At 44.4% G+C, this 7,990-nt stretch overlaps 1 protein-coding gene across 2 annotated transcripts in view; it reads left to right on the top strand.

Annotated features, from left to right (window-relative positions):
* Positions 1-1,992: 1,992 nt before the first annotated feature.
* Positions 1,993-7,990, top strand: part of UBE3A (ubiquitin protein ligase E3A) — a 92,015-nt gene continuing 86,017 nt past the window's right edge. Inside the window, exon 1 of one of the 2 annotated variants that reach the window (XM_043921417.1) lies at positions 1,993-2,102. The gene's annotated coding sequence lies outside the window, so the exon portion shown is untranslated. The remainder of the gene's footprint in view (positions 2,103-7,990) is intronic. The other variant, XM_043921415.1, reaches the window with a different exon arrangement.

Here is a 7,990-nt window from a genome sequence, read left to right as displayed (position 1 = left end):
GCTGTATTTCTCCAGATTCCAAGGAGGAATTGGGGTCCTTTTTGATCTTAGTAGAGAATCAGCATTTAAGACATTTAACTTGGAGCAGATTTATTTCTCTTGTCTTTAATTTTCGAGAACTCAGGGCTTTCTGCCATGTTTGACATACTTATTATTTTTAAAATTACATTTCTTTTATTTAATTTTTACTTAACAGGAAACAATTGCTAAAAGAACCTTCACATGCTAGATATTGCAGTAATATTTTAATAGCATCTTTTAAAATTTTCATTTGCCTATTTTGATAACATGCAAAGATAAATCCTGACACTAATTTTAACTAGTCTGGCCCATAAAACATAACTGAAAGTTTCCAAATGCGAATCTGTAATGGAAAGAAATGAAAAAAGAATAAGGAACGAAGTTAAAATTGGACATGACTTAACACTGTCATTTATCATTAGTTGTTTCAGAATGGGCTTCCCTGGTGAATGATCCCTTAATAATTTAAAATTCCACTAGATTATTTTTCTTTTTTTGTTGGGAAGCAGTATGTGTGTGTACATACATATATATATGACTACATAAAGCAGATGGTCTAAGAATGACAGTTAAATTCACTGTGTATGACTGTTAATAGACAAAGTTTGAATACCAGATGAAAAGGATGTCATATAGTATTTTATGGACTTAGCAGCAAAAGCTGCAAACCTTAAGACTGAATTGTTAGTGACCCCATTATAGCTTTGCTAGTAAGTGTTTCAGAGCCCTAAAGCAAGACGCACGGCTTTACATGGATTCAGTCAGATCAGAATTAGCCTGTATCCAGCTGGGATCAATCAAGGGGCCACTTTCTCTTTATCGACAATCTACGGAATGTCAAAATTGCAAAAGACAGGCTTTTACCTTCCCGTAAACTAGTGACACACCGTTTGCAGGCAAAAGTCCTAAGCAGATGACCTTGGTCCCTTGAAAGAAAGCTGATCCGCACTCTCGGCCTACTACTGCAATGTTTACAAAAGAAGCTCAGAGCACAAAGGGGTCGGGGTCGGCGACCTAGAATATGAAGGGCTCTGTCCCACTGCGAGGTTGGCAGCTACCAAAACCGCTTGGCGAAATTTCGGAAGCTATTTCCCAACAAAATCGGGAACGTCCAACTTCAGGCACGCTCCCTGGTTAGATAGCCCAAGGAGCTCGCCAACACTCCGGAGGGTTCCAGGGGATGTCCCAGGTGTACCGCCTGCTTTCTGTCAGGGAACAGACCGTAGGGGCTTAAAAGAGGAACTGCCCCTCTCCTCGGTGCAAAGATGGCGACCGACCCTAGTGGGGCTGCGAGGAGCAGCCAGCAAGCCACTTCCCTTTCCCAGCCGCCTTTGCGCTGCGACGACGGCAAGCAGGAGGGGGGCGGAGCCGACGATTTGGGGCGGAGCAGAGCGCGGCGCCCTCCTGCGCGCGCCCGGGGCCCGCCCCGCGCCCCTGCGTCCAGGCCGGGAGCCCTCGCCGGGCCAGGCGGAGCGCGCTGCCTGCCGGGATACTCGGCCCGCCCTGCCAGTCCTCCCGGCTTGCGCCGCGGCCGCGAGATCCGCGTTTTTTCCAAGATGGTGGCGCTCGGCTCGGGGTGACTGCAGGAGACCATAGAGCCCGACTCGCCTTCTCTGGAGCATCGACACAGCGCCCTCCGCTCGCTCGCGCACCCCGCCTCTGCGTAGCCCTCCGCCGGCTCGGGCGCTCGCCATCCGCCGCCGCGCCGACTTGGGCTTCGCTTCTGCCGACGGGCGCTGAACCCGCGGGCGGCGGCGCTTCCCTCGGCTCCTCCGAGCCCCACAGGCGGGCCTCTCGGCGGTCGCTCCGAGCCCCGCAAGCGGGCCCTGTGACCCCCGGCGCGGACGGACAGCGGCGGAGCGGCGGCGGGCGACGGGCGCGGGGCTTCCTGCGGCCGCTGCTCCCCCTTTCCCGGTCTCGGACTCCGGAGAACGAAGCGCGGGTCCCGCATGAGCGCCGGCGGTGGCGACAGCGACAGGGAACGAGGCGGTGGCGGGCGGAGGCGGTGGGCGAGGGCGACGACGACCAGCGAGGCGGCCGCTGCTGCGGGGGCCGCGGCCCAGGCGCAGGGGCGACGACAGGTCAGTGAGGCCGAGGACGGCCTGCGCCGGGGAGGACGGGCCCGGGCCAGCGGCGCCCCCTTTGTCCCCGTGGCCGCCCGAGTGCCCTGCGTGGCCGGCCCCGGCGAGGGCACGGACTCCCGTCGCCTCCTGGGCGGGTGCGCGGGGCGCGCGGTCTGGAGAGGCCGGTGCCAAGACTAGGCCTCTGCCCGCCGCGGAGGCCGCCGTGACTGTCAGTCCTGGCTGGGCGCCGCCGGAGGGAGGTTTCTTCGCCCGAGAGGACGCGAGCGGGCCCGGGGCGGGGCATGCGGGCAGTCGGTAGGTGGCCCTCTTCAGAGCGGGCTCGTCCCGCCGGCCTGGGCCTCGGGCTACGGGGCCCGCTGGCCTTCTCCGCCCTAGGGGAGCTCTGACTCTCGTGGTTTTCGGGGTTCGGGCCTTACGGGTGAAGAAATGTTTAGACGTGTGCTTTGGCCGGTTGGGGTTTTTTGGGGGGTGGACTCTTGGGGAGGGAGGGCGAATGAAGTGGTAAATCAAGCCCAAGGATTGTGTCCACAGAACTCATAGCGATTCTGAAATTAAACCTGAGCTACTGAGTTTGCTGGAGACATTAAATGCAAACCTGCAAGTACCCCCCCCCCCCCCCCCCACTCCCCGCTTTTTTTTTCCAGTTGTGAAAATAAAGGGACTCGTAATGGTGTTGGAGGGTTTTGCTGTTAATGCGACAGACGTTTTAGTTTTAGTCCATAAAATTGTTAAAAGTAATTTTAATATGGATTCTGTTTGGTTAGTTTTAGGATCCTTGAAAGATAATTTAGTTCCCGAATTAAAAAAAAAAAAATCTTGTGGACATGTTAAAAAATAATTACAAAGCCTGTTTGGTATTATATTTATTAAGTGGCTAGGGTGCTGCTGAAAAGGTAAACTAATGGCACGTGGGATTTACAGTCCAACGTTACCTTCCATCAGTCAGAAGGGAATTAGGGTATGACCCATACTTTCGGATCATTCTACTGTCTGCAATATTGAAAAAAGGAAATTACTCCAGATTTTTGGCGGGGGTGTTGGGGGGAGGCGGAGAAGGGAGGTTGAAATGGAAATGACCTAAACTTCAGAAGTGCAACTGCTAAAAAGTTACCTGTGAAATGCACTTGAGGTACCCAGTAAATCATGTCAAATGAATTGGACAAGAAGGATGAGAAGTGTTTCTCTCACACTTCTTCCTAGTAATTATACCCTTACCTAAGAGATTGTTTTGTCAACCACGTGAAAAAGTTTAGAATTTAGGAAGATAAAAAGAAGTGGAAATAACTTTAGAATTAGATCTTGCTTGTAAATCTGAGCTACTTATCATATTTTTATTGAAATGAATATTAATAATGGTGCTGATAAAGTCCTAAGAATGACCAGAACCCCGTTAAGCTGGTAATCATGACAGAACAGAAACAAGAAGTGGCTTCAAGAACCAATGATGTCTGTTTATAAAGTTACAATGTAAACTATGTCTTACTGTGTCAGTATTTGCTAACTAGCATTAATGTACTTAGTAGCATGTACACCATCCTCTTGACATTGCTGGGTTACTGAGGAGTTTTAGCTTTACACAGAGATACAAATTACAATATTGTAGTTCCTTTTCACAAGTTTTATGAGTTGCTTTTCTTTCGTATTTCTTATATTTGCAGGGTTTTTTTTTTTTTCCATGTTTTGAAAAATAACTTACGTAGTTAGTCAGAAGTGAAAGGAAAATACTTTGTCATCCCACTTGCCCAGTCCATTTAACAGGAATTGTTGGGTACCTAACTGGTGTCTCTGTCATGTAACATTTAATCAGTTTTATTTCCCACACCATAGATCGTTTCTAAATGACTCCTCCACTGTCCCTTCCAAAAACAGTCCTCTCTCCCCTTAAATATTTGGAATAATTTATTGTTTCTCTCAATATGCAGTCAGTGGAATAATCCAAAACTTTGGATCAAAACCTAAATTTTTCAGCCCAAGCCCTTGAAATGGTACTTAGAAGTAAGTGTCTGTTTTCTTAAATGATTACTTGTCATGTTCTTCAGTCATGTTTTGCCCTTTTGTGTAGACCTATACTTGTATAGGTCAAAATGTAGAAACATGACATTAAATAGTACATATGCAGCTATTAAAAATTAATTTTCTCATTTTTGTGAAGACAAATTTTCAGAAGTAATTTTTTTCAGTTAAAATGCTTGGGTAAACTCTTAGATGCTCTTTTCATGATGATTCAGGACAACAAAGCTTCGGCGGATTTTGGTAGTCCGTGCTCTCTCTCCACTACAAATGTAAAGTATAAAAACCAAAGACCTTATGGTATGTATAGTGAAAATAGCTTTGGAATTAGATCCTACTTTTGATTCTGGCTTTCCCTAGTTGTCTGACACTTGACAAGTGGCTTAATTTTGAGCTGCAAGTTTTGTCATCTGTAAAATGGGATGGTGAAACTAACTTTAGAGTTGTGAGGATTAAAGTATGTGAAATGCCCATCACATAGGCACATTGAAGTATTATCCTTTGACATCTTCCTAATCAGTTTTTCTGAATGTTCTTAAATCACCTTATCTATAGTGGACTCTAGCATATTATCTTCTACATTGTTTTTCTTGCTCACTGGTTTTGAACTCAGTCTTTAAGGGCAGGGACTCTTGTTTACCAGAGAGAGTGTTACCAGAGTATGGGTGACTTAGTTATCAGTAAATAGTTAGCTAACATTTATTAGGCATCTACTGTGGCTACTCTGAGCTGAGCTAGGTGTAAGGACTATAAAGACAAGATTTATGTCTCTGTCTTTTGAAAGTGCATAGTCCTAGTGACATCCTCCACATAACACCATGTTTTGTGAAAGTTTGTCAAAACAATGGAACTCCATTCTCCTGGCGCCCTTCTAATCCTTTGGCAGGTCTGTGGACTGAACGCCTCCTACTACCAGCTCTTATTCTAAAGAATATTGCTGCACTCCTTCCTTTATATACTGTCACATGTTACATTCTTCATATTTCGGTCCTAAATCCTCCACTCAATATCTAGCACGTAGTGTGAGTGTGTGTATATGTATAAAGAAAATAAACTTAACTTTGGCAGTTGCCTGTATATACTCTGGTATTTTTCTGAGATGATTGTCATTCTGTCATCTGGTTATAAATTCATAGGAGTTGTAGGCTTGAAAGTGAAAGTTACTCAGTTGTATCTGACTCTTTGCGACCCCATGGACTGTACAGTCCTTGGAGTTCTCCAGGCCAGAATACTGGAGTGAGTTAGCCTTTCCTTCTCTAGGGGATCTTCCCAACCCAGGGATGGAACCCAGGTCTCCCACATTGCAGGTGGATTCTTTACCAGCTGAGCCACAAGGGAAACCCAAGAATACTGCAGTGGGTAGCCTATCCCTTCTCTAGGGGATCTTCCCGACCCAGGAATCGAACTGGGGTCTCCTGCATTGCAGGCGGATTCTTTACCAACTGACCTATCAGGGAAGCCTGTTGTAGGCCTGAGTGGGGCTATTCTTGTTTTATACATGAGGAAATTGAATTGCAGACCTTTAAAATGATTTTCTTAAAGTCACCAGGTGGCAGAGCCAGGGCACATTTTGAGCCTCTGGATCCTACTTCAGGACTCTGCACACAATGATACCTTTTTGTCCTATCTGTTGGGAGGAGTGTTAAACTTCGCTTTGAGAATACTCACCCACCTTTTTGCAATTACATGTTTTCTATGATATTAATAGAATATCATACCATTAGTAGAATATCACTGCCCAGGTGGCATAGTGGTAAAGAATCTGCCTGCCAGTGCAGGAGACCCAAGAGACAGGGGTTGGGAAGATGCCCTGGAGTAGGAAATGGCAACCCACTCCAGTATTCTTGCCTGGAAAATTCCATGGACAGAGGAGCCTGGTTGTCTATAGTCCATGGGTTTGACAATATGACAGCACACACACATGATATTAGTAGAAAACAACCTTCAACAAGATGCCTTTTCTGACCATAGCAGTTACTGGAGGAACTGGGACTTTTTCTTCTACTATAGGAAATGAAGAAAAATTATAGTAAGTGGAAGTAGTGTTAATCTACAAGCCTATATCCTATGTTCAAAATGTGCGATGTTTGAAATACTTAAAGATTCTATTTAAACAGATTTTTAATGAGATGACTTATTAATAAATACATGATAAATTTCTTTGCTAACTTTTCATTTAATCGCAGAAATGTCACTTACAGTGCTTTGATCTAAGTTATCTCTTATCTTTAACATGTAAATAGCATTATGGGTAGGAAATTAAAAGAAGATCATTAAGTATAGGTCTATTTGAAAAAGAAATAAGGCTAGTATTTTTTTTTTTTTTTGACTACTACATTTTGCACATGAAATTTAGCTGAAAGTTATCACTGCTTGATTCTAAGTCTTGTGACTGTGAACATCCTAAAATTATATATGAAATTCTAAGTACTTCAGAGTCTCCACAGGTTCTATGAACGGAAGCCGTGAAGAACCGTTGAGGAAGAAGCGCTAACTTTGGTGTCAGAAGATCGTGGGTTCATTCTTCTCTAATTTCCTAGTGGGCATGAACAAGCCATTCAGTGTTCAAAGCCTTGGCTCTCCTGTCAAAATACTTGCTTTGTTTCTGAGGGTTATGATTTTCAAATGAGATCATTCTCGAAAAAGTAGATTCATAACTACCAAGTGACTTTATAACTGAGTTAGTGATTTGCCCGAGAAAACAAGTTGATTAGTAATGGACAGGTGATTGGAACCTTGGTATATTTTCGTGTTTTCTCTACTTAAATTTTTAACCTTTCCATAGAAATATTATTTGGGGAAGTACTTAGTATGAGAATTTATTTTATATTTAGTAATACGTTAGAAATAAACAGCAGATCTTAGTAGTATTGCTAGTCCAAAGTCAAATCACTTCTGTAATTGCTTTACTTTTGGCCTTTCTTACTGATGTGATGAATAGCAAGTGAATTATGAGGTTGACCTGAAAGAAGAACTTTTGGAGACGGGATCTCACTGTGCTTTGCTCAGTTGTTCTGTCCCACTCTCTGCGGCCCTTTGGACTGAAGCCTGCAAGGTTCCTCTGTCCATGGAATTTTCCAGGCAAGAATCCTGGAGTGGGTTGCCATTTCCTGTTCCAGTGTTACTAGAATCTAGTAAGATTATTCCTGAAGTTCAGTTTTAGGAAATCTGCTGGAATCTTCTGTCATATGTGGATTGTAGAAGAGAATCCTATGTAAGACTTCATTAATTAAAGTCAGCATCTGTGCTGCAAATAAAGCACGAAAGTGGTGGTATAGGAGCTCTAAAGACTTACACAGGTAGGATGAAACTCTTCCTTCAGTGAAACTCTTGGCTAGCCATTGTGGAGAATACTTTTCTTCCGTTGTGTTCCAGAAGTTGATCTTCTGTACCTTTTGGTATCAGTTGAGGTTAGTCAAGCACAGATCCCTTTATGTTACAGAAATAAAACATGAAACTTTTTTTGACCTCTTTGTGGTGTGTAGGCTTGTAGCTCTTTTTTAGCTCTTAATAGGTGCCCTTTTAACATAGTTTCAGTAATGCAAAATTTCACATTTAAGAAAAGTAGTGCTGCACACAAATTATGTAGCTAGAGGCTGAATGAAGATGCTGCCAGTACTTTACCCATAATTTTTCATTTGATAACTTTCGTCTCCTTGTATCAAAAAGAACAGGTTATCCATTTCAAGTTTCTAATAGAGTTGTACCTCTGCAGCCTCCCTCTTTTTTTGTTTCTGGTTTGGTTGTGTTGGGCCTTCATTGCTGTATGGCTTCTCTAGTTACGGTGTGTGGGCTCTGGAGAGTGCAGGCTCAGTAGTTGCGGCACATGGACAGCAGCCTCCCTCTTGAACATGAGAAGGTACTCTTAGAATTGC

This window comes from Cervus elaphus, chromosome 13 (assembly GCF_910594005.1).
Source record: "Cervus elaphus chromosome 13, mCerEla1.1, whole genome shotgun sequence".
Taxonomy (NCBI): Eukaryota; Metazoa; Chordata; class Mammalia; order Artiodactyla; family Cervidae; genus Cervus; species Cervus elaphus.
The sequence above is the reverse complement of the archived record's forward strand: the minus strand, read 5'-3'. Positions and strand labels throughout refer to the sequence as shown.